Raw genomic sequence first — 27,684 nt, 5'->3', positions numbered from 1 at the left:
TGCAAAAAGAACATTTTTTGCTTCTTTTTCATTCAATTTTAATAAAATATTGATACTTGAACACAAGCACTCTTTGTTTCTGTATTCACATCCGGATCTTACGGGGGGCAGATAACTGTGGTCTTGAGCCTTATGCTTATGTTTTCACAAAGACGATTGCTACGAAGAAGGTTGAATATGAGGTGAGAATATGGTATGCTCAGCAGTCTTATTGATATGTATAGAGCGTATTCATGACACTGGCCATATCAAACTTCACCACCATACCCCCGCACCCACCCGCACGTATTAGATATCAGTTTCTCTGAATGTCCAGTTCTGGGTTCAAGAGTTGAAGAAGTAATATCGGCGATTGAATTTATGGGACAGGTTCGGAAAATAAGGAAATTCTACATACACACTAAATAATCAGACATAAATGTCGACACCACTAAGTTGGATGAAGATATTATATGCGACAATCAACCTATGCTAGAGGTGTTGCAGTTTAATAAAATATGTTTCAATTCTAGAAACGTTACTTTGGTGCCCATCTGTCCATATTATAAGAATTGTTCACAACAACTTTTATTTCTTTAGAAGTAAGTAGCAGCGAAATTAGCGTTCATTTTGAATTAGCTAGAACATCATATTATTTAAGTGTTCATTTTGAAGTAGCTATAACATCAGAATATTCACGTGTTCATTTTGAAAGAGCTAGAACATCAGAATAAATAAGCGTTCATTTTAAAGTAGCTATAACATCAGAATATTCAGGTGTTTATTTTGAAAGAGCTAGAACATCAGAATGAATAAGCGTTCATTTTAAAGTAGCTATAACATCAGAATATTCACGTGTTCATTTTGAAAGAGCTAGAACATCAGAATGAATAAGCGTTCATTTTAAAGTAGCTATAACATCAGAATATTCAGGTGTTTATTTTGAAAGAGCTAGAACATCAGAATAAATAAGCGTTCATTTTAAAGTAGCTATAACATCAGAATATTCAGGTGTTCATTTTGAAAGAGCTAGAACATCAGAATAAATAAGCGTTCATTTTAAAGTAGCCATAACATCAGAATATTCACGTGTTCATTTTGAAAGAGCTAGAACATCAGAATGAATAAGCGTTCATTTTAAAGTAGCTATAACATCAGAATATTCACGTGTTCATTTTGAAAGAGCTAGAACATCAGAATGAATAAGCGTTCATTTTAAAGTAGCCATAACATCAGAATATTCACGTGTTCATTTTGAAAGAGCTAGAACATCAGAATGAATAAGCGTTCATTTTAAAGTAGCTATAACATCAGAATATTCAGGTGTTTATTTTGAAAGAGCTAGAACATCAGAATAAATAAGCGTTCATTTTAAAGTAGCTATAACATCAGAATATTCAGGTGTTTATTTTGAAAGAGTTAGAACATCAGAATATATAAGCGTTCATTTTAAAGTAGCTATAACATCAGAATATTCACGTGTTCATTTTGAAAGAGCTAGAACATCAGAATGAATAAGCGTTCATTTTAAAGTAGCTATAACATCAGAATATTCAGGTGTTCATTTTGAAAGAGCTAGAACATCAGAATAAATAAGCGTTCATTTTAAAGTAGCTATAACATCAGAATATTCAGGTGTTCATTTTGAAAGAGCTAGAACATCAGAATAAATAAGCGTTCATTTTAAAGTAGCTATAACATCAGAATATTCAGGTGTTCATTTTGAAAGAGCTAGAACATCAGAATGAATAAGTGTTCATTTTGAAGCAGCTAGAATATCAGAGTGTATTTAATTCATGTTTTTCATTCGTTCACGTATTAAATGTTTTTAACACATGGTTCCAAATAATACGACTGTTAGTATATATACATGTACATATACTTATAAACTATAGAAACAAGTGCAGTAGTCAAAAGTTTAAACATAAACCCATTTAATGGCACAGGGTCAACGCCAATGACACAGAACACAAAAACAAACCCTACAAATAAATCTCGATTTCAACAAAGTTTAAAATATCGTTGCCAACATTAAATCTTTGAGTACCCTACTTAACGACATTGATCGATATAATGTTATAACGATTTAAATAAGTACGTTTAAATTAAATCTTTGAGAGAGAGCCTTTAAACAAAGGGATCGTCTTATCAACGAGCGTATGAATTTCAACATTCGGAACTCCTCGGCCATTTTCCATTGAAAACAACCTCGGAGGTATGCCGGTATATCATAAGAAGTAGTTCGTAAAAAAATAATAGTATTAATTAATTTTAGTGATTTAAAGTGTATTTTGTATATCTAAGTTTAAATTGATTGCCGGTGTGAAGTGAATTATTGCATAAATAATAAGATTCCCAAGAGTAAAGTCATTAAGTTTAACTACTAAATTAAAATAACTACGCGATCTACTTGCAGCGTAGTTGAAATGTAAAGATTTTTGACATTGTAAACCGTCCGTAGGTTGTTTTCGATTGAGCTTTCCGAGGAGTTCCGAGTGGAATTTCAACTGAATACAAAGCGAGTGTCAGAAATGAAAATAAAGAGAGTATTTTTTCCAGAGAAGCGTTTTGACATGTATTACAACCAAGAATACAGGATACGAAATATTTATCGTACGATATGGTTGTTGATAAGATAGGGCCAATGTGATTGTATAAAGTTTTCTAATGTGTATAATTTTTGTAACATGTATTGAAAACCCTCAGTTAACAAACAAACAGGGATAAAATGACACCTATTTAAATACTTGTATTTTCGGAAAATTGGAAATCTTTAGAATAGAGCATGTTTACGTTTCAACTTTGTACTATTCATGTTATTTAATATATTACTATTGGTTGTTAACACATTCTATTAACAGTCGTGGAGATTTTAATACGTTTGAATCAAAACGTTAATTGATTAATGTTTCCCTCCTATTTTTATGTGATAAAGTTTGCTATACATGAAATTAATGATGATGTGTTTTGGTAACAAAAAGATGTTATAAATTCAGATAGTAATATGAACTTTATTATTGCATTATGTAAATATGTTTTGGTCAAACACGTGGCAATTTTGCAAATGTAATGTACATGTATACTAGTTCTTCAGCGAATATATATATATATAACATTATTGTGTATAATACTTATACTCATGTATTATTCATGCAAGCTAATCGTATTCATGAAATGTTTGATAGTGGAACTGTTTATATGATCAATGCAATTTGATGTCGTTATTTGTTCGGGGAGATTTTTATTATTGGTACTAAAAAGTGTATTATTTCTTTTACATGCATGTGCGATCTTTATTGAATGTGTTAATATATGGCTTATATAAATTACTGATATTTATCTTTTGTTTTTTATTATGAAAACGATGGCGACAATGACAAGGTCGATTATGATAATGATGATGATAATGATGATGATGATGATGATGATGATGATGATGATGATGATGATGATGATGATGATGATGATATTGATGACGATAATAATAATTATAATTATGATGATGATGATGATAATGATGGTGACCATGATGATGATGATGATGATGATGATGACGATGATGATTATGATGTTGATGATAATGACGACAACGACGATGATGATGATACTCTTAAGGATGACGTACGGTAAACACAATACTTTAAACGATGGCGTAGGGAAAACGCAATATTCTAAACGATAGCGTACGGTAAATACAACACGTTTTACGATGGTGTACGTGAAACACAACACTCTAAACGATGGCGTACGTGAAACACAATACTCTAAACGATGGCGTAGGGGAAATACAATACTCCAAAGTATTGAATATGGCGTAGAGTAAACACAATACTACAAAGTATTGAATAGGGTAAACACAATACTCTAAACGATGGCGTAGGTTAAACACAATACTCCAAACGATATCGCACGGTAAACACAATACTCCAAAGTATTGAATAGGGTGAACATAAAACTTTAAATGATGGCGTAGGGTATACACAATACTCTTAACAATGGCGTAGGGTAAACACAATAAGAAACACAATACTCCAAACAATAGCGTAGGGTTAACACAATACTCCAAACGATGGAGTAGGGTAAACATAATGCTACAAACTATGGTGTATGGTAAACACAATACCCTAAACTATGGCGTATGGTAAACACGATTATCAATTTATCAAGAAAGGGAACACAATACTCTTATCGATGGCGTAGGGTAAAAAATACTTCAAACGATGACATAGAGTAAAAAAATTCAAACGATTACGTAAGGTAAACACAATACTCAACGAAGGCGTAGGGTAACCACAATACTCCAAACGATTGAGTACGGTAAACACAATACTCCAAACGATGGCGAAAGGAAAACTCAATACTCCAAACGATGGCATAAGGTAAATACTCCAAACGATGACGAAGGGAAAACACAATACTCAACGAAGGTATAGGGTAAACAAAATACTCCAAACGATGGCCTACGGTAAACACTAAACTCCAAACGATAGAGTAGGGTAAACACAATACTCCAAACAATAGCCTACGGTAAACACAATACCCTAAACGATGTCGTCGGGTAAACACAATACTCAAAAGTATTTAGAATGGGAAACACAATACTCCAAACAATAGCGTAGTGTAAACACAATACTCCAAACGATGGAGTAGGGTAAACACTATACTCCAAGCAATGGCGTAGGGTAAACACATAACTCTAATCGATGGCGAAGGGAAAACGCAATACTCAACGAAGTCATAGGGTAAACACAATACTCCAAACGATGGCATAGGGTAAACTCAATACTCCAAACGATAGCGAAGGGAAAACACAATACTCAACGATGGTATAGGGTAAACAAAATACTCCAAACGATGACGTTGGTTAAACACAAAACTCTAAACGATTGATGATGGTAAACTCAATAATTCAAACGATGGAGTAGGGTAAACACAATACTCCAATTGATGGCGTAGGGTAATTACAATACTCCAAACGATGGCGTAGGGTAAAAACAATACTCCAAACGATGGCGTAGAGTAATTACAATACTCCAAACGATGGAGTAGGGTAAACACAATACTCCAAACGATGGCGTAGGGTAAGCACAATATTTCTAAAGGATGGCGTAGGGTAAACACTATACTCCAAGCAATGGCGTAGGGTAAACACATTACTCTAATCGATGGCGAAGGGAAGACACAATACTCAACGAAGGCGTAGGGTAAACACAATACTCCAAACGATAGAGTAGGGTAAACACAATACTCCAAACGATGTCGACGGGAAAACACAATATTCAACGAAGGTATAGTGTAAACGCAATACTCCAAACGATGACATAGGGTAAACACTTACTCCAAACGTTGGCCTACGGTAAACACAATACTCCAAACGATAGAGTAGGGTAAACACAATACTCCAAACGATAGCATACGGTAAACACAATACTCTAAACGAAGGTGTCGGGTAAACACAATACTCTAAACGATGGTGTAGGGTAAACACAATTCTCTAAACGATGGTGTAGTGTAAACACAATACTCCAAACAATGGCATCGGGTAAACACAATACTCCAAACGATGGCCTACGGTAAACACAATACTCCAAACGATAGAGTAGGGTAAACACAATACTCCAAACAATAGCCTACGGTAAACACAATACCCTAAACGATGTCGTCGGGTAAACACAATACTCAAAAGTATTTAGAATGGGAAACACAATACTCCAAACAATAGCGTAGTGTTAACACAATACTCCAAACGATGGAGTAGGGTAAACACTATACTCCAAGCAATGGCGTAGGGTAAACACATAACTCTAATTGATGGCGAAGGGAAAACGAAATACTCAACGAATGCATAGGGTGAACACAATACTCCAAACGATGGCATAGGGTAAACTCAACACTCCAAACGATAGCGAAGGGAAAACACAATATTCAACGATGGTATAGGGTAAACAAAATACTCCAAACGATGACGTTGGTTAAACACAAAACTCTAAACGATTGAGGATGGTAAACTCAATATTTCAAACGATGGAGTAGGGTAAACACAATACTCCAATTGATGGCGTAGGGTAATTACAATACTCCAAACGATGGCGTAGGGTAAACACAATACTCCAAACGATGGCATAGGGTAAACTCAATACTCCAAACGATGGCGTAGGGTAAGCACAATATTTCTAAAGGATGGCGTAGGGTAAACACAATACTCCAAACGATGGAGTAGGGTTAACACAATACTCCAAACGATAGCGTCGGAAAATGCAATAATCTAAGCGAATGAGTAGGGTTAACACAACGCTTATAACGATTGAGTAAAGAACACGCAATACACCAAACGATTATGTGGGGTAAACACTTTTCTGAAAAGATGGAGTTTTGAACACATTACTTCAACCGATGAAGTGTGATAAGCACAATACTTAAAACGGTGATATATGTAAAACAAAATACTTCAAACGACGTAGTAGGGTAAACACAATACTTTAACCGATTGAGTAGGGTAAACAATATGTTTCAACCGATTGAGTAGGGTAAACACAATGCGCCAACCGATTGAGTAGGGTAAACACAATGTTTCAACCGATTGAGTAGGGTAAACATAATGCGTCAACCGATTGAGTAGGGTAAACACAATACTTCAACCGATTGAGTAGGGTTAGCACAATACTTCAACCAATTTAGTAGGGTAGGGTAGTTGACCGACCGATGAGTTTGATATTAAATAAATAATAAGTTAATAACATAACTATTCTAAAACCATTTAAATCGTTTGTTCTAAGCCTTAGTTTGTTAACCAAATAAAAAAACCGAGTACAGTAAAAAAGGTTTTTATGAAATTTGAAGTAATTAGCCTTTCAGTATACCGTAGCCGTTTGTCTAATTAAGGGTCAAAGAGACGTGCATGTATCCTTATTTTAGACGATTATTAAGGCACCCCGTTATATCACGGGCAAGTCTGGCAGATAAAGTGGCTGAATAGCAGTGTATATGAGAAATAAGATGTGCTAATTTACCATGATGGTGAGGTCGGATGATCAAAGACTCCTATCTAAGTCTTTAGGAATAGGTTGTTATGTACCCTATAGTTGCAGGGGCGAATCAAGGAATTAACGTTAGAGGGGCGCGTAACTTAGGGGCGCATCTTTTGACATGTGACACTCTCTCAGAACCTTCGGTATATGGCATTAACTGTGTGCATGGTGACTTGAGGTTACTCTTTCAAGAAAATGTTAACAATTTGTAGTAGGAAATGATGCATTATGAGCGTATATTACTCTTTCCCCGATATTGACATAAAAAAGTAAACTTGGACGATTTTAGAGCGGACTCGCGCCATGTGAAACAATCATTTATGCCCAAATTGATTTCTTAAAACCATTTAACCATATGATCCTTATTTATCAGGAATAAAACCGTTTAAAGTTTAATTCTTGTTATGATACTTGTTCATGTCCAAAGGCTATTGTATTGCCGATATTGCCAATAAAATTTGTTGTTTTCGCTCGTGGGTTTAATTCTCCATAACAATGTACGAGTAAGTAAGATGTCAAGTTAAATTCATGACTCTCCTATACTCATGTTGGGTATCACATTCTAAAATTAATCATGTTTCTGTCGCCATGCCATGGATGTTTATTGTATACACCTCTTTTGACATACATTATGCTATGAGAGAATATACGTTGTTTGACTTGACATTGATATGGCTATCCTAACAATCGCATGGAATGTAGACAATTCCGTTTGAAAATTAATGTGTTATGCGTTACTAACACTTTTAGAAAAATGCATATAATATCAATTTTTAAACGTAAATGTGAAAAACTGCGATCTGATATTTTGTCAGCAGTCTTATATCACTGGTTTTCAGATATTTACACAAAAATTGGCTCATTCCAAGACAAAAAAAGAAGAAAAAAAGCGGTAAATCTGTGAGAGTGCAGCTGTAAAAGTCGTACCGATAGAAATTGAAGCATCCAGCTTCATCATGGTGATGTCTCACATATGATTGTTCCAATAGCAGTGTACTTGAGAGGTAAGAGGCTATGTCATCAAAACAATGAGATCGGTCGATCAATACACGAGAATGTAAGCATTTTCCATGGCCGAGAGTGTAAGATAGGTTCATCCCGACACGAGCGTAGGATGTTGTCGGAAACGAGGTTTACCGAGATGTATACAACATGTAAAGTAAATAACAGTATACATACATGATATTATCAATAGCCATGACAGGCACACCGAACCAAGGATGACACAAAAAAGAGGAAACTCTTATTTCCATTGTGGTCCTTTGTTTTGGTGGCTTGGCATAGGGAGGCATAGCATATTTAAGTAATAATATAGCTGTAATCTAAATTGCACAAATATATTAAAAGTTAGTCTTTATGCATTAAAATAAATAGTGCCGTAGTTGTATCACAGTCACTTTACATAATAAGTTTTAAGTTTAGAAAGTTATATATAATGATCACAGTATAGTATGATTATGACAGTATGTAGTACTTATAAAATGCGAGGTTAAGTTAAAATAGTGTCTTTACTGAAAATCTTTGAATAAATAAATGAAAAAAACCTTTAATAGCATAACTAATTATGCCAAATTATCTAAAAAAAAAGATTCTTTACTAGCAATTTAAAAACATGTAATTTCTTTGTATGTGCAAGAGTGAAGCTTTTATTTCTTGAGAGGTGCGTGAAAACTTTTCTATGGTGACATTTGAAGCGAGAAATAATTAAATTACATTCTAAATTTGGCCACAAGACAAGGTTTCTATGATGCTCCAGACGACAGTCTTCAACAATGACCATTAAGAAGGAGTACCATACGGGTACTTGTTTTATCTTTGATTGTGGACAAGATTATAAGTATCTTTCATGGCCGAGAGTGTAAGATAGGTTCATTCCGACCCGAGCGTAGGGTGTTATGCGGAAACGAGGTTTACGGAGTTTCCGCAAAACACGCTGCCCGAGGGTCGGGATGAACCTATTTTACACGAGCGGCTATGGTAGATGCTTTTTCTCCCACCTCAGTTAAACAAAATTAAGTAAAAATGGATTTTTTACTGGAACTCTTTTGTGCTTAGTGAAAATAATTGTGTATGGATATGCGATAATTATTCATGGTTGCCATGGATATGCGCGCAGTGATTCAAATAATGTTAATAGTCAAATCGGTCTTTACATAGTTCTAAGGAGAGTGAAGGATTACTTCTTGAAAGGTGCATGGCAACTGTTTTATGGTGAGATTTGAAGCGAGAAATAATTAATAAGCTTTCTAAATATTGCCACAAGACAAGGTTTCTATGATGCTACAGACGACAGTCTTCAATTCAACAAGGGAAGTAATTACAATGTGGTGACCATTAAAAAGAAGTTCCATACGGGCATTTTATCTTCGCCCGTGGGCAAGATAAGGATTTCTAGCATGGTTAAATTATTGGATCTACTTATCTGAGGTGGGAGAAAAGAATTTCTACCATGGTTAAATTTTTGAATCTACTTATCTGAGGTGAGAGAAAAGATACTCCGAATCTCGGTAATTGTAAATATGATATAAAACATTTAATCGGCAATAATACTTAAAAATCTGGATCAGTGAAGACACTTTTGTCAACTTTTGGTCTTCTTTATTCCAGGTATTTCTCATTTGAGATTAATGTTGTAAAACTGTAAGTTAATAAGTGTTCTTTTAGTTTGTTGATTGGTTTGGTACATTCTGTCTTCTCAATGTGTTTTTTTATATCAAGATACATTTTTTAATTTATAAGATGGCTTCTTCAAACGGATGAATGATCTAAAGAAGAGTAATCGACTTAAATCAGAATATTAACGGTAAGGTCAACAGTTGTCTCTCTTATAACCTCATAAAAATTAACGAATCTACCTAAGGAAAGCATAATATTACGACCACGAAACGCATTAGGGAAAGAGGATCCAGCAAAAAAAGAAATGTTTTAGCACTTGTGAAACATTTGTAATGATTTGGTCACTTTAAAAAATAAACGCACATTAAGTTTACCAAACACCATGGATCAGATAAGTTTGCCTTTATAAAGCAAATGAAATATTCCAGATTATACTACAAAATACCTCAAGAACTTTTCCTCAAGTTCCATTAATATCTTGTTTAATCAAAAACTTATATAAATGGAATAGATCTAGGAAACTCTAGATAATTTTAAGCAAATCTTCAGAAATACATGCTGAAAATATCAAAGGGGTAGAATAGCTCAGTTTAATGAATCTAGTTCAACATGAAAAAAGAAAAAAAAAGAGTTCAACATGCAAATGTAACTTGATTGTACAACAATCAAATACTGAATTTAAATTACATATACATAAAATAATATACAATATATGATGTATACATATACATAGCACATGCTAATAAAACAAAACTGTTATATACCGAGACTGATTTATTTAGGAATGAATTGCGGGATTTATGTCATTATCGGGGCATGAACGCAATTGGGCTGGTCAAAGTATGTCGGGTCCGAAGGATACTAGTATAGATGCTTAACATAAGATGAGAGCAATATATTGACAAATGCAATTTTGCAGTGTATATAGACAGGATGTCATTGCGTTTTTAAGTATAACTACTTATCAATTGAAACATTTATTAATACAAGAAATAAGATAAATTAAAGACTTGATTATTGTTTTTGGTTGACTGTAATTCATTAAGTATATGTTAACGTTCATTTTGGCAATCTACAAAAAATGGAGCGAGCGTAGCGAGGCCGCAGGTTAAAACTTATTCAATGAACATTAACTCGGGTACTCTTGCTGTGGTGCTAAGACGAAGTGGAAGAATTAGTGAAGAAGGAACGCAATGGAACGACAAAAATAGTAAAACATGTGGAGGAACAAAAATAAATGATAAAACTAGTAGTATAAAAATAGGTGGAGCGATCTTTATAAAATAAAGATTTGGCTCCTTTTGCTGGGGAGCGATCTTTGCTTTTTGCTATCGTATATGGTCTATGGGAAATAACTCGTACAATGGAGTACATAGGTGTATACAAGAGTGATGTACCTGTGAACTATGGTTTCCCGGCTTAGTGTGTCATATGAAGATTATGTGTGGAAATGGAAATGATTTTATCAGTTGTTTTAATATGAAATACACTATGTATAATATTTTAGAACACCAACATTGTACAATTTTGTTGTAGTGTATTTCTGGTGGGAGGAATCTTACCTTTTAGCGCCTTTATAATTAAGCATAGCTTACAACACGTTCGCGCATATCCATTGTCCGTACTTGTATTAAGTTTTACAGATGAAAGTTTAGTAAAGTGTATACAATGTTTGTTTAATAACATACCAGAGCTTACACTATCCCCGTTTACGTAGACTTTAGAAAAATGCCATATTATACCTATTCCCCGCGTTTGACGCAGGAAAAAATGCTAGATACAACAAGGCATTGTTTCCTTTTCCTCTCACGATTTTCTTTTTTCCTATGAAAACGTTAAATTTTCCAACAGGTGTAAGTGATTGTCACAACATAGTATGTACAGTTATAAACAACAATACTCCAAAGAATGAAAAGCAAAAAATTGAGTACAGAAGTTTTAAAAACTTGAATATTGAAGCATTTAATGATGATCTTTCGAAAATTAATATACAAACTTTTGATCCTAACAAGAATGAACAATCTTGTATAAACAGTATTTATGAGAAATTTGAATCAGATGTTACAGATGTTTTTAATAATCATGTTCCTGTGAAAGAAATGTACAGAAGAAGCAAACAACTACCATATATGAATAGAGAATTAAGAAAGGCTATTTACAACAAAAAAATGCATTACCATAAATTTTTGAACTTTCGAACCTCCAAAAACTGGGAAAAATATAGAAAACAGAGAAATTATGTAAATAAACTAAAAAAGAAATCGATCAACATCTACTTCCAAGAACGTTGTATAGGTGGTTGTAAGGAAAATGATTTTTGGGATACAATTAAACCTTACTTGTCAAATAAATCAAGTACTTCACAACCCAAAATAATTTTAACTGAAAATGAAAAAATAGTGTCTGAAAATAGGGAAGTTGCAAATATTTCTAATGACTATTTTGTAAATGTAGCAGATAGTATAGGGAAGGATTATATTTTTGATAAGAATAACCATCCAAGTTTAAATAAAATAAAACAAGAAAACATAGATAGTAATTTTAGCTTTAAGAGTACTGACTCAGGGACTGTCTCTAAAATTATTGACAAGTTTAATGTGAAAAAAGCCACAGGAGCAGACAAAATATCAGTAAAATTATTGAAATTAGGTAAGCAGTCACTTGTTGAACCAATAACAGACCTGGTCAATCTTTCAATATCAACACAAGTATTCCCAGATAAACTTAAGCAAGCCCAGGTTACTCCTCTACATAAGAAAAACGACACAATGACAAAATCAAATTATAGACCAGTCAGTATCTTACCAATTCCATCTAAAATATTTGAAAAAGTTATGTCCTTACAGCTTTCTGACTATTTTGACAGTATCTTTGATAACTTTTTATGTGCATTTAGGAAATGCCATGGTTGCCAAACTACACTTTTAAAATTACTAGAAGATTGGAAAAATGCCTTAGACCAAAATTTATACTTAGCAGCTATCCTAATGGATTTATCAAAAGCATTTGACTGCCTACCTCATAACATTTTATTAAGTAAACTATCTGCATATGGCTTATCCGAATCAGCAACAACTCTTCTTCAATCGTATCTCACTGGACGCAAACAGCAAATCAAAATTGGTAATGTCGTCAGCTCATGGAAAAATATAAAGAAAGGTGTGCCTCAAGGCTCCATACTAGGTCCCTTACTTTTTAATGTATTTATTAACGATATTTTCTATTTCATACAGAAAGGAACACTTTATAATTACGCAGATGACAACACACTATCTTTTAGTTCACCTGATTTTAATGAAGTTAAAAACGTTTTAGAACAAGAAAGTCAAATTCTCATTGAATGGTTTAATTTTAATTGTATGCAAGCTAATACAGATAAATTTCAGGCTATAGCTGTTGGAAAAAGAACTTTTGAAAAAAACCCAACTTTTAATATAGGTCCAGCTGATATTACCTGCGATGAAGTTGTTAAGCTGCTCGGTGTAGACATAGATTATCAGTTAAATTTTAATGTTCATATAAGTAATATTTGTAAAAAGGCAGCAAGACAACTTAATGTTTTGAAAAGAATTGGGTCTAATTTAAGTAAATTAAATAAGCTTACTATATTCCATACATTTATAATTTCAAATTTTAACTTCTGTCCAATGTCATGGCATTTCTGTTCTGAAGATAATACTAAAAAAATGGAAAAAAAATCAGGAAAGAGCTCTAAGATTTGTCTACAATGACTATGAATCCTCGTACAATAACCTACTAGCTAAAGTTAACTTACCAAGCTTACATATAAGAAGAATGAAAACCATGGCAATAGAAACTTTCAGAATACTAAATAACTTAGCACCTCCTGTCTTATCAGAATTAGTACATAAAAGAAAATCTAAATATAATTTCAGATACACAAATATTTTGGAAATCCCTAGAGTGAAAACAACTAAATTTGGTAAGAATTCCTTCAGATATGCTGCCCCTGTGCTGTGGAACTCACTACCAGAAAACTACAGAACATGTTCAAACTTTAATCAATTTAAATCTCTTATGGCTTCCTGGAATGGTCAAAACTGTAGATGCATTGCCTGTAATTCCTCATCAAATTAAATTATTGTTTTCTCTTTTTCTAACTTAATCACAGCACAGGTGCGTATACCCAAATAATATTTTGTTTGCTTTCTGCCTTATTCAGTTTATGCGTTATGCTTGCCTTTGTATGTTTGCATGTCAACTTGTGCTTATTATTTTTGAGTTGTGCTTGCTTGTGACAAAGTTGTTGCATCTTTGCAGTCAATATTTCTGCTTTTGTTCCATGCATGTAATATTGTTTAGGACATCATAACATCCATTCTGTTTTACATGTGTCGTATAATCTTATTTCTGATTTCATTAAATGTTTTAATATGTTACTGAGAATGTTTAGCTAATGTAGTTACCCTCTGTGAGAAAGTTGCTGATCAGTTCTTCTCAAATCTGATTTGGGGGGATAATTGATTTCTTAAAACCATTTTTCTTTGCAGTCGCACTTTTGTGCTGGTATTGATAATTCAGTGTTTTATTTACATAAGTTCTTATAGCAGTTTTTAGGCCACTGGTCAGGATCAGCAGCGTTTTCCACAGCTTTAGATATGCTTAATATGTGTGCTTTTAGATGATATATAATGTAGAAATATCTAATACTTTTTCCTTTTATAGCTATTTTTACTCTTGTTGATCTCATATACACTTGTTAACGGTCGGTTAAAAAGCTCATCAGAGCTTATGTTGCATATGTTTGTGTCTTGCCGACTTGAAATAAAACTTATTGTATTGTATTGTATTGTAAGCCATTGTAGGTCACTCGATTTTACCATCATATACTACAAGATCTTGCGATGTATTACCGATATTTCTTCTTATCATTTTTACGCAAGTACTATCAGATTGATTTAAACCGCTTCAAGCCTTTTGTATTCTTTTATCATTTAATAATTTTAGTTTTTAAACCTAAATAAGCGATCAACGAACGTAAACACTAATGATCATAACATTATTCGCTCAAAGATCATAATGTTTATAAACTACTAATTCAGGCATATGAAGATTTCAATACTTTGATTCAAGCATGCTTGCTTTTGCCAATGTTTTAGCCAACCATATGGTGATTTCACTGAAAGATTAGTTCTGGGCGATGAAAAATAGCCTCTACAGTGGTTGAAGAATGTCAAGCTCAATGTTTGAGCTCACCATTTATAATTATTTTGTTGTGACAGACTGTCATTGAGTGATGTTAAAAAAGACTAATGCTTTAGATAACCATATACGTTTTAACAGCATTTAAAAGCCCAAATTTATGATAACTACCACTCGGAAGAAAATTATTATCACTTAATTGTGATGAGAGTGGGTTTGTTTGCTTGTCTGTATGGGTAGTGTTTTAAAGTACTATGGGAAGGATCTATGCATTATTTGATCAGTCAGTTGTAACCACGGTCCCCCCAGGTCTGGGGATAGTCGGGAAATTGGCCGTGTTTTAACTTATAAGGTAGCTCCGCAGTGGCAAGTGAATTAGTCATTCTAAAATGCCGTCCAGGCTTTTTTTTTATGATGGTTAGCCTGGAACGTCATTCATAACAAAATTCGTAAACATGTAAAAACTGTCTATGAAATGAAATGTTCTTCATTTGTATTCTGTTGCTTAAGACTGCCAATAAATACCTTAATTCTTATCAATAACCATATCCATTTTGCAAATTCACAAGCTTTTTCTTCAAAAAAGTAATTTAAATACCTGATTTCAGTTGACAGGAGCTTTCTTACTGCCAAAAAGAAAAAAGGTTACACACAACTATACTTTAAGGTTTCAATCTGAAGTAGTATTTTTAGTATGGATTACCTTCCCCTAACACTATCATTATCAGTTACCACACTTTTGTACTTAATAAATTTGAAAAACATTTATGGTCACATACAGGATTCAAGATCTTTTTACAAACTATTCTATGGGCAATGTGGACAATGCATACTATTATACACATGTATTTAAAATAAGACTAATTATTAAAAAAACATGTATATCGACTAGAGTGTGTTTTATCTTCAAGCTTAAAGCTTATAGGAAAACAACTAGAGTTAGAATTGTTGTGTGTTTGTTTAAAGAACTATATTGGTAAACAGAAGTAACGCTTATGTGTTTAAGGGGTTAAAACATGACAAAGCCGGGACTCTGTGTGAGAATTGGCCTTCATGCTCTTATAGAATATGCCTCTGGTTGTTATGGGACACTTGTGCAATCTTCGCCGACTTTACATTTAAAATGTCATCTTATAGGTCATATGTCCAGTTTGTGACGTGAAAGCGCCAGCGGTTCAAAGAGACGCTATAAAATTTAACAAAGCTTACCGATAATTTTACCCAGTATTCTAATTTCTGTCATACAAAGTAAAAGCACACATATAGTATTTATAATGTATGGTCGTTTTTAGACGGGAGGCTTGGTGCGTGTGGGAAAGGGGAAAGAAATGTAGAAATGTTTTTATGTCAAAAGATGGCAATCAAAAACCTCCAAATAATTGCAGAATTTCAAACCGTCATGGCAGGTTTTTGTCAACATACATACAAATGGTCGTTCACTGGGGAACACCAGAAAACTAACTCGCCTACTGGTAGGAAAAAGGTAGGGAGGAGAGAGCTCGTACAATCACCAGTTGGTACCTGAGGTTGCTCTTACCACAAGTTTGTGACAAGTAGTACTTAAATCAGAATCTGGATGCTTTAAAAAAAATATTTAATTATGAAAATAATGATACGAACTGAAAAAAATGCCATGCATGCAAATGAAAATTCTTCCCATACTTTGCATGATAACATTCCACAAACTTAATGATATTGCTATTTGATTCATTTTGCAAAAACTAAATGTCCTTGTTCCAATATGCTAACAAAAGTAATAAATGTTTGTAAACACTTCATTCTTAATTTATTTTGAATAGTTTACAGGTTTACAATATGTTGCCTTAACAAAACTACTGCCAATGACACTACAGCTCGTACTAAGCTGTACTAAAGTAACTAATAGTCATGTGTAACCTTAAGCAGAGAAAAGAAAATGCATTTGGATATTCTCGGCTACATTCGTTAACAAAAACAATGGTGTTTGGTGAATTTTGATGGTGTTTGAAAATGTATGTTGTTTTAACAATTCGGAACGTGATTATTTTATAATATATAATGCAATTGATGTAAAAAGGATTAGTTTTAACACGTAAAGTGTTCTTTTTTTGTTTTAACAGACTAAATTGGAATAATTTCAATAAATTTGCGACCAAATTCTGATCGGCATTTTGAACATGTTTACGAATTTTATTATGAATGACGTCCAGGCTAACCATCATTAAAAAAAAATGCCTGGACGGCATTTTAGAATGACTAGCAAGTGAATGTGTTATGCACCAGTCAGTTGTATCCACAGCCCCACCAGGTCAGGAGGTATACTGGAAATGGGTCGTGTTTTTACTTCTATGTGGCCCCGCAGTGCCGGAGGAATGCAGTGGTTTTGTCTGCGCCATAAAAGGTGGAATTTGGCCTATCCTAGGGTCCCAGGGGTGCGGGGCGTGGGCATTTGGCGGGGATTTCACTGAAGTTAATGATAAAAATAGTTTATATTGAAAGCAACACTATATAATCAACATATTTATACAAAATATGTATATACATCGAAAAAACTTACTCCCGTAATAATATAAAGGTAAAGGATTTTGTTGGTTAAAAGTTTAAAATAAACAAATGTAAATGTTACAGATGGGGTCAAGTGCAAACATGCTGATTGATTTTAATTTTATTATTAGTCCTCAAATATCGGCAAATGGTAAATGCAGTGCCAGGGTGAATGCCGTGGTTTTGTCTTCGCGCTAAACATAGTGGCGAATGGGCCTTTAACCTAGTGTCCCCAGGGTTCAGGGCATTTGGCGGGGATTTTACATCAGTTCATCCCCACAGGGCGGGAATTTGCACCCAGGGTTGGCTGGACCGAAAGTCAGTCCCCGCTATTCCCCGGACCTGGGGGGGCGGCGTGGTGACAATTGACTGATGCATAACATACACTGGGAGTGTGAAGAAACACCTAAAGGAGAATGTCAGGACACTTTGTCTGCCGGGCATAAGTGTGGCCAACAAAAGTTTTTTCTGAACAGCAGAAACATTCGAAACCACCTTCTAAGGGCTAGAAAGAACATGGACCAGTCGCCTAATGATCTGGAGAATGTAGAAACATATGCTAGAAAGAAACTGGAAATGAAATTTGTCAAACAAAGGACAATATATCAATAATATCAAATTTACAAAGAAAATGATGGAATGGAAGGTATAAATAAAAGGTTACAGCTTTGACAGGAATTTTATGTTGATGTCGGTAGTAATCATGTTGGCAGTGAAAATTAGTTTTCCTACCAATTATGTAATGTACTATCTGCATTGATGATTCACCAGACAAGAAACTGTGAAGCTCGATGAAGTGGATGAAGAGGAAAATAACAACAAAGGAATGGAATTAAAGAATATAATTCAAATAGAAGTATTCACACTAGCTTCGTTGTTCAGATGTCCTTGCTACCTTACATGTATGGTATCGTAATCACATGTTGTAAGAGGTAAAATGTATTATTAGCCGGATATTTTCCCAACTTCACTCATATGAGGAGCAGGCTCAGCAACATTTTTTTGTACACCTTCTATTCATGTTTCAAATTATTGCTTCAACTGTTTGTGATTGTATACTGTTCCCCACATTTAGAATAAAAAAAAACAAATTTTGAATTTTATAGAAAACAATTTTGGGTAACAGTTTTTTCTATGATCTTCTTTTCATTTGTAATTGATAATGATACATTGGTATGCTTGATTATGCTTCATATCATTTGATACTTTTCAGAAATATTCTGTTTTATAATGATTTGTTTTAAAACCAACATACATACATAATATTGTATTTTCAGATAAATGTTTAACTACTGAGAAATAGCAGCCATCATTTCATTTCACATACATGATACATATTTCTCTTGAATTGTTATTTTTTTGTTTAATAAAGTTAAAATTTCAGAAGCATAAGAAATTCATGTTTCTGATACAAACATAGCAAATGAAGTATCTGCTACATAAGTATGGAAACAAGAGATGTTTGTCAAACATTATGCCCCCCCCCCCCCCCCTGAGCGCCATGTTGTCAGGATTATATGGACAATTGAATGAAATATGCATGGACCGAAATGACAGCTGATTTGTTGCTGTTTTAAGATTATGACCATTAAAGTGTGAGGATAAAGTGTGTCATGACCGTCATGACCTTTGACTCTATGAACTCAAAATCCAGAGTCATCAGCTGGTCACCAGAAACCTAAATGTCAAGTTTGAGGGCCATGGGTGCAGGCATTGTCAAGTTATCACAAGACAAGTTGTTTTTCGTTCAAGGTCACTGTGACCTTGACCTTTGACCCGATGACCCCTTAAATCATAAGGGGTCATCTACAAGTCAGATGCAACTCCAAGTCAAGTTTGAAGGCCATGGGTTCAGGCATTGTTGAGTTATCACTCGGACAACCTTTTACCATTCAAGATCACTGTGACCTTGACCGTTGGCTCTATGAATCCTAAAATCAATAAGGGTGATCTACTGGTCAGGCTTAATATCCATGTCAAGTTTAATGATCATAGGTTCAGGCATTGTTGAGATATCAGTGGGGGAAGATTTGTTAACTTTTTTGCGTTAAAGGTTACTGTGACATTGACCTTGGCCTGATGACCCCCATAGTCGATAGGGGTCATCTACTGGGCAGACCCAACCTTCATGTCAAGTTTGATGACCATAGGTCCAAGAATTGTTGAGTTTGCTTTCAAGGTCACTGTGACCTTGACCTTTGACCCCTAAAATCATAAGGGGTCATCTACTGGTCAGGCCCAACCTCCATGTCAAGTTTGAGGGCCATGGGTGCAGCCATTGTTGAGTTATCACTTGGACAACCTTTTATCATTCAAGGTCACTGTGACCTTGACCTTTGGCCCAATGACCCCTAAAATTAATAGGGACAATCTTCTGGCCAGGCTCAACCTCCAAGTCAAGTTTGAGAGCCATGGGTGCAGCCATTGTCAAGTAATCACTCGGATAACCTTTTACCATTCCAGGTCACTGTGACCTTGACCTTTGGCCCAATGACCCCCAAAAACAAAAGGGGTCAGCTACTGGTCAGGCCCAACCTCCAAGTCAAGTTTGAGGGCCATGGGTGCAGGCATTGTCACGTTATCACTCGGACAACCTTTTACCATTCAAGGTCACTGTGACCTTGATCTTTGGCCTGATGACCCCCAAAAACAATAGGGGTCATCTACTGGTCAGTCCCAACCTTCATGTCAAGTTTGAGGGCCATGGGTGCAGGCATTGTTGAGTTATCACTCGGACAAGCTTTTAAATTATTTTACCATTAAAGGTCACTCTGACCTTGACCTTTGACCCGATGACCCCCAAAATCAATAGGGGTCATCTACTGGTCAGGCCCAACCTTCATGTGAAGTTTGATGACCATACGTCAAGGAATTGTCGAGTTATCACTCGGACAAACTTTGGTCTACCGACGGACCGACCGACATGCCTGTGCAAAGCAATATACCCCACTTCTTCGAAGGGGGGCATAATAAGGTGACCCGGATGGACATTTAACTTGACTATAAAAAAATCTCTAGTTTAAATCCAGATTCTGTTAATATTTCCATTGTCTTTATTTTTCAGAGGTTTTAATCCATACTGACATAGCAATTCAAATTAAAAAGATAAATGTAATAATTGATACTTTTATTGGAACATATTTTTACATATATATAAATATATATATAAATCATTCTTCAGGTTTATTGATTTTCTTTAGGAATTAAATCATGCAGAAAGAGTCTTTTTTTATTTCAAAGTATTTCACACAAATAATCAAGTGTTTCTAATGTTCTTTCAGGAGGAGCTATAGCCATGCCCTGGAAGTCCTGATGCTTTCTGGTATCCTGAAACACAAACAAAAGAAGATATAAAGAAAAATACTACAAATTTCCATTAGTTTGGCAGTTTTGGTCCATTCATGTATACTTAAGTATATACTGTCCATTTTGGTTGTTTTTGCATTGCGACATGTAAAATAAAATCTCAATGAGATTTATGTCTAATTTGTTAATGAAAATGTTCTTGAAAAGCACTGTAATTTCTCTATCAAAAAACATTTTTGCTAATTTTTGTTCAAAACTAAATTTTTAATATATATGCCAATCATGATGTACAATACCTGACTGAAACTATTTTCTGTAATTCAGGAAGTCAACGTCTGCAACTTGCCAATGTGCTCTTATCTGACAATATCATCCGTGAGTTGGAACAAACATTCTGTAAATATAGAGCAGAACATGACTTGCATGTGGCTATATTCCATGCTTGGAAGATAACAACTTTTGTAACTGATCACTTCAAGGTTATTATGCTCATTTATTTTTTGACTGACACTCTTTAAAATGCAAACATTTCTTTTACAAATACATGGATGAATAGTATAAACCTTTGGCCATACTGTAGACGATTGAGCCATTACAGAATGCGATAAGGGCCCTGAATGATTACACATTAATGACTAAGGAAGCACTCAAAAGACATGTCAAAAGTCAAATGAAATGTCAATAATTATTAAAGCTAGTAATATTAATTTTGATAATAGAATCTTTATGGAACATAAATAAAGAAAAAGTTAATGATGCATTAAGGTATTATCAAACAATCAGGTCTTTTTAAAAAGCCAATTGCAATGCTTTAAGGATGAGAGCCATGGTTGCTATAGAAACATGAGAATAGTTAAAGTATTAAATCTTCAAAAATTGTAACAATTATCTCCAACGCCCAAAGTTGCACAATGTCACTTGCACATCTGCATACTATTTTTTCAAACAGCAACCTAGCAGCCATTTAACATACCTGAGTAAACTAGTTTCTGCACTGCTGAGTCTCCAACTATTTCCCAAACGAGGCTCAAGGAAGGGTAAGACGGTCCTCGGAGTGACTCCGGAGGTTTGAGGAGGGTATTAGGAGGCCCTCGGAGTGACTCCGGAGGTTTGAGGAGGGTATCAGGAGGCCCATGGAGTGACTAAGGAAGTTTGTGGAGGGGGTCAGGAGGCCCTCTGAGTGATGGAGGAAGGAGTCAGGATCTTGTTTAAGTGTTCGGGGAGAGCCTCGTTTCCCGTTGGAAGGAAATAAATAAAGATGGCGGACTTATAAAGATAAAGAAGGGTTTAACAGAGCGCATCTTTTCTGTATAGCCACACCTGACTATATTACGCTATATTGAACTATATAAAAACGTGAAGCGTGTAACAGACTTGATGTTTCGTATGGTCATACGTATGCATTCCACGAAACATGTATTGAAGAACCCTAGATCTATCTTTAAGCACTAAATATTTATATCAATATGTCTGTAAGGATGACCTCGTTAGAGCAGCACAACATATTTAACTTAAATTGCATACATTCTATTTTCTTAATTATTCATTGGATTAAATTTACATGTAATTAGTCAACGTAGTTCCGGGCCGACGAAAATTTCATATGGGAACATGTAGGATCATGTTAACTGTAAGCGAGACCTGATTGGTTGACCTCTTTTTTAGGCTTCTCCATTCTTTACATTTAGGTAACCCCCCCCCCCCCCCATGTAGGGTTATGTGATCTGTAAGCGAGACCTGATTGGTTTACCCTTTTCTTTAGACGTGTCCATTCTATACCTTTAGGAAAATCAGAAAACCAAAACAGAAGGTAACTTGATATTTTTTATCTTCAAGTAAGAACTAAGAAAATATGCAGTATCAGTATTATAAGAACAGGTATAAAATACAACAAAAAATATGTGAGCGTTGAGTTTATCAAATAGCATGGATGTGTTCGATTGAAACAATCAGACGGAGATCGCTTGATTGCTAGCAGAGTTTTAATTCACGATGGCGGAAGTATTATAGACATTTCTCGCTATTGGCTCTCTAAATTTTTCACCAAAAAATGGCAAGCAATGTTGTACAAGGATATAATCAGCACAGTTCGCTTTATTTTAAAATTGATAACAATAGTCAAACTAGGATTGAAAAAGAACTCGAAACACCAGTCGAAAAGGCACATTTACAGCAGTCTGGTTGCGGGCGCAGACTTAAACGCATATTATAGATATAGTGTTGCAGATATCAAAGGCGAAGATGGATTTGCACTGTTGCAGATGACTTACACAATGAATGTGTTAGTAAACGCATATAACATAGGCATAAAAATAGAACGTAACCAGTCCTTTAGACATACAAGCTGGGTAATAAAATGTCATCGAGAATATTACTTATGTAATATGTATGAATTGTAACCAGATAAAAAACTTACTTGATTAAATTTGGTAGTAATTGTAGTTTTAAACCTAATGCTCAGTACAATGAAATGAGTTCATTATTTGGACAGTTGAGATGTTTAATTTTAAGCACACCTTTTTACAAACTATATGACTGAATACAATATCAACATAATATTTTAATGCAATCATTATTATTTTTAACTGATCTGGCGGCGTCGTTGATACCCAGCATCAACATTTGTCTTGTTTCTATATGGAAAACGCTTAAAACATAAATAAAACTACAACTAAATCACACAACAACAACAACTCCGTTTCGTATTATAAGACATTTTATTTTACATCATTAAAGACATTTATTTTACTTAAAAACAAGTAAGTGTTGCAAAACTATCAGATACAATTGTGTTATGGAATTAAATGGCGTCTGTATTCTGCATTGTGTAAGGATTGAAAACAAATAAATTCCCAAAGCACTCTAGTCCGAACGAAAGTATCTTTAAATGATTTTCACTGTTTTGTTTCTTCCTCTTGCTCTGCATCCAACTGAGGAACGTCGTAACTGTCCAAGACCTTATCGAACAGAAATCTCCGCTTAAGGATGGCGTACTTTACGGCTTCCTGTTCGTCGTAGTCCTCGGTGTCTTTAAGTTGATTAACTGTTTTCTTTATGGTTTTATAGATGGTATCTCGCTTGATAGAGTCAAACCACATCAGCTCTGCCCCAAGACTATTCATCAGGGCCTTTCTGTAAGTACCTCGCATATTCTCAAAGACATCCTTCTTGGCTTCGCTTTCACTAAGGTCGGTATCATCCTGCATAAGTTCACGCACTTCCTCCTCGTACTGCGATTGACACTCTTGAAAAGCCTCATGGACAACCTCTTGCCAAGGATCAATACCCGAAGAGTTCTCCGAGGTTACAGACATGTCGTCGTCGCTGTTTTCAGACTCGTTTTCATCAACAGATCCAAAAATATCCTCTTGGTCAGTAACGTCAGACATAGCGTCTTCATCCGAATCTTCGTTTGAATGCACAGACCTTTTATGTCGCAACATATTATCGCGTCTTCCGAAACTTTTCAAACAAATATCACACTGGTGCATCGCAACAAAATCCTTAAGCGCTAATGAGGAGGAGAGTGAGTGAAACATTCAGCTTTATACCTGCCCGATGGTAACGATGTTTTCGGACTTTTCTGAAGTTTGTCTCGGCGTTTTCTGTCTAGATGGTGCCACCTTTCTAGGTTTCTTGTTGCCCTTATTACCGATAACACCCGCACTGAGCACTTTGCCCTTTCGTTTTTTGCTGGCTTCTTTCATTCTTTGTAATTCCAAGTCAATCCAAGTCCCTTTAGGTTTCGACTGACGGTCAAGCATGCTTTTGGCGATAGCTGTCGTCTGTTCAGCCGGGAGAACCATCCGTATATACATTTTGGAGAGAGGCTCATGTCTGTTTCGAGAGGCACTGCTTTTTAATTTACTCCTCATCTTATATTTTCGTGTATCCAATAGATCCATTTTTTTACCAATAATGTACGACTTGACTACTTGTCATCCAAACACTCACTGAGGTTGAAAACTTCATGACACTTGATTTTATAGTAGCATCATTAACCGCGCGGGTTTGTACCAAGTCTTTTCTTCAAATGCAACAAAAATATTTTCCGATCCTGAAACGTTTGCTCGCAGCATATACATGTGTAGGAATAATACGCGCAGGTATGCCATACTCGTAAATGGTGCAACAGATTCCTCCAGGAAAAGGAGAAGTACCTACATTTAAGGCACGAATATAGACGAATTTCGTTCTCGTTTGGTTCCATTATAAATGTAGATCTGTCAACGGTATTTCGCCGTACACTGACTTTAATTCGACACAAGTATATTTGTTAAAGGAATGGGCACAATGCAACCCTCACGTTTCTCAAATGCTTGGAAAACACTACTAGAAACTCATTAAAGCCTCCTAGTCACTCCTCCATACCTCCTAAGTCCTCGTCAATCCCTCCTGTCTCCTGTTGTATTTGACGTACATACGCATTGATAGGGTGGAAGAAGACTCTGAAAAAAAAACAAGAACCTATAAGTAAAAGGACAAGAGCTAAAACTGCAAAATGATTTGCATATTAAGATTAATTGAAAATCACAGAAACAGACAGTAAATTTTCTGATACATTTATTAAATGTAAAAAGTTATTTCGTAAAACTTAAGTACAATATTACATTAATACACGCAACATGTTTATTTATCAAAAATAAACCGATAATAAGCTCAATTCAAGTTAGTTGTCTTACGCGGTGTCACAGATTTTCTCTGCTCGAAAAGGGATATCACTCAGTAGGAAATTGTCAATTCAAATCAAACGCCAATGTAACTACATATTGACTGCTTCTCTAGTCAGTTACCTTTCGTGATCGCTTATTTAGCAAACTCCGCGCAGTGTTACTTCCCTTGCAGTACAGTAATCACTGCCTTCACAAATATCACGTGATGGTAGAAACGGCACGTGATTGCAATTTACAAAATGGACGGAACACCTTTAAAAGAAATTCCAGCAACATGTTTCATTTGTTTCACATGCCGCCAACATTCGATTTGTTTTGGTTTTGCTTGCAATCCTGGTTCAAAACGTTCGATACATGTCTGAATAGCTAACAACACATTCATGTTGATATTGTAATTTGTAAATCCTACTTTCAATTTGAAAAAAGACCGAACATTTCCGAATGTTTTTTTTAATTGTTATTTTTTTATAAAACATATTATGCCTATCAACTGGCGTAAAGTAATTATTTAAGAAAGAATATAAGAATAAATATATATGATTAAAAAAAATGCCATTAAAAGTTTTCATCCAATTTTGGATGAAAATCTTGTGGTGGCAGTGTTACTGTACTGTTTACAAAGGGAAGTAACCCTGCGCGGAGTTTGCTTATTTAGGTTTAAAAACTAAAATTATTAAATGATAAAAGAATACAAAAGGCTTGAAGCGGTTTAAATCAATCTGATAGTACTTGCGTAAAAATGATAAGAAGAAATTTCGGTAATACATCGCAAGATCTTGTAGTATATGATGGTAAAATCGAGTGATCTACAATGGCTTAAACTTTGGATAAAACTATTTTTGTGCGCCAAAGGAGTAATTAAGTGAACATACTACAAAATTTAAAATACAATACGTGACTGAAGAATGTATTGGATTGACCTCAATTTAGCATTGCTTGTCTAGAAATAAAGCAAATATTTTCGGATAATTAAGTAATCATCTTAGCAATAAATATAAGTGAAATCCGGAGACCTTAATTCGGATAGGAAAAAGAAAATCGTGATAGGAAAAGGAAACAATGCCTTGTTGTATCTAGCATTTTTTCCTGCGTCAAACGCGGGGAATAGGTATAATATGGCATTTTTCTAAAGTCTGCGTAAACGGGGATAGTGTAAGCTCTGGTATGTTATTAAACAAACATTGTATACACTTTACTAAACTTTCATATGTAAAACTTAATACAAGTACGGACAATGGATATGCGCGAACGTGTTGTAAGCTATGCTTAATTATAAAGGCGCTAAAAGGTAAGATTCCTCCCACCAGAAATACACTACAACAAAATTATACAATGTTGGTGTTCTAAAATATTATACATAGTGTATTTCATATTAAAACAACTGATAAAATCATTTCCATTTCCACACCTAATCTTCATATGACACACTAAGCCGGGAACCCATAGTTCACAGGTACATCACTCTTGTATACACCTATGTACTCCATTGTACGAGTTATTTCCCATAGACCATATACGATAGCAAAAAGCAAAGATCGCTCCCCAGCAAAAGGAGCCAAATCTTTATTTTATAAAGATCGCTCCACCTATTTTTATACTACTAAAACTATAGAGGAGAATTGGGAGCAAGTACACATGTGTAAAAGTGTTAATAAGAAATGGAAATTGATAAATATGTGTAGGAGCAATGGAAAATGTAAAAATACAAAAGAAACAAAAACTGAAAAATATCTGGAGAAGCAAAACGCGGTAAAAATGAGGAGGATTAATGGAAAATGTCAAATAAGTATAGTTATCACGAAGCATAATATAATGTGTGTTTTGATAGAAAATTGGCAAAAAAACCCGAAAAGGATAACCTATTGGAAGAAAAAATCATAAAGGGTGAGGGGAACCCTATTTAATAAGTATTCAAACAACCTTTTACATTAAATTACAATGTAGTGGTATGATTTAATAATATTGATTTCTTCTGGGGCTTTAATATTAGGCTAAATGTTTTTCGAAGTATAAATATCAAATTAATATGAAATAATCGTCATTGATCCATTATAAAACATTGCTACTTAATTAGTTCTTACCTGAGTACTAGCTATGCATATATAAATGTTTTAACCTGCGACCTCGCTACGCTCGCTCCATTTTCCGTTCATTGTATGTTTGCGCAGGTCGTTTCATAACAGCTTAGGTGGGTGTTACATAAACTGATTATTCTTATAAAACAGTCTAATACCAATGCGCCAAACCTGAAATAACTGTAAAGAACATCATTGTCTTGATAATATTGTCGCGTGTTTTTTTAACATCATAGACTGTTTACTTTTAAGGTAACTCGTATTTGTACATACATTCCGGACATTATTGGGAAATTTTGTGTTTCGACGGACATAGTCGAG

General features: G+C 34.7%; 1 long non-coding RNA gene across 1 annotated transcript; it reads right to left on the bottom strand.

Annotated features, from left to right (window-relative positions):
• Positions 1 to 20,421: 20,421 nt before the first annotated feature.
• On the bottom strand, positions 20,422 to 21,633 carry LOC128204177 (uncharacterized). Its single transcript, XR_008256115.1, has 3 exons — positions 21,589 to 21,633; positions 20,912 to 21,009; positions 20,422 to 20,636 (listed from the first exon to the last, which is right to left on the bottom strand). It is a non-coding gene; the product is annotated as an uncharacterized LOC128204177 (long non-coding RNA).
• Between the last annotated feature and the right edge of the window lie 6,051 nt (positions 21,634 to 27,684).

The sequence above is a fragment of the Mya arenaria genome, chromosome 10 (assembly GCF_026914265.1).
Source record: "Mya arenaria isolate MELC-2E11 chromosome 10, ASM2691426v1".
Classification (NCBI taxonomy): domain Eukaryota; kingdom Metazoa; phylum Mollusca; class Bivalvia; order Myida; family Myidae; genus Mya; species Mya arenaria.
This window is presented reverse-complemented; position numbering and strand designations above follow the sequence as displayed.